Raw genomic sequence first — 849 nt, 5'->3', positions numbered from 1 at the left:
TAACAACTACAAATCAAAACAAACTTTCTGTCAATTTTGTTTTAAAGTGATAATTTAAACTTTACGATACCCCCTCGTATATGGCCATTCAAGTAACTTAGCCCTTCATTGTTTAACTAAGAGAAGTGGCTCCAGAAGAAAACAGATAAGCAGTGCAGTTTCTTCAGAAGGGGTTTGCTAGTGCCATCCTCTGAGGCTGAGAGAGTATAACTTATCCAAGGTCACCCAGTGGGTTTACATGGCCAAGCTGGGATTCAAACCCTGGTCTCCAGAGACCTAGTCCCACATGCAAACTGCTATGCCATGCTGGCTTTACCCTATCCTCCATTTAAAAGGCCCAGGATGGCATATGTGGTTCTTCCCTGCCACTCCCATTACAACAATCTCATGAGAAGGGCTGGAAAACGGTTGGTTCAAGGTTACCTATTGTGCTTTGTGACTGACAATTGATTGGAATGTAGGTTACTCTTACTCCAGTCTTGTATGATAACCACTTCACCATACTGCTTCATGTTACAAAATTATAGCCATTTGCCTTTGTGTTAGGTGGTGTGAACAGTTTGTACTAGCAATGTGCAATGTTTGCCAGCATATGAAGCAACCAGAATGAGGAAACACCAATCTCTAAACCAGAGCAACAGAAAAGTTTAGAAAGTTGGCTGGAAAGACTGCTGGGAAAATGTGACGTGTGGGTCCTAATGGCCTCTGTCCCTGATGATTCGGTTATTATTTGATTTATGTGGTCTTGCAGCTGCCCTTGCTTTGACCCTCAGAGCGGCTGTGTGGGAAGCTTGTGTCTCTCAGATATAGAGAAGCTCTGCTCTGCAAAGTGTTTGGAGCCAAAGTGAA

The sequence above is a fragment of the Sceloporus occidentalis genome, unplaced genomic scaffold (assembly GCF_023333645.1).
Source record: "Sceloporus occidentalis isolate IW3139 unplaced genomic scaffold, rSceOcc1.0.p SCAF_3, whole genome shotgun sequence".
Lineage (NCBI taxonomy): Eukaryota > Metazoa > Chordata > Lepidosauria > Squamata > Phrynosomatidae > Sceloporus > Sceloporus occidentalis.
The sequence above is the reverse complement of the archived record's forward strand: the minus strand, read 5'-3'. Positions refer to the sequence as shown.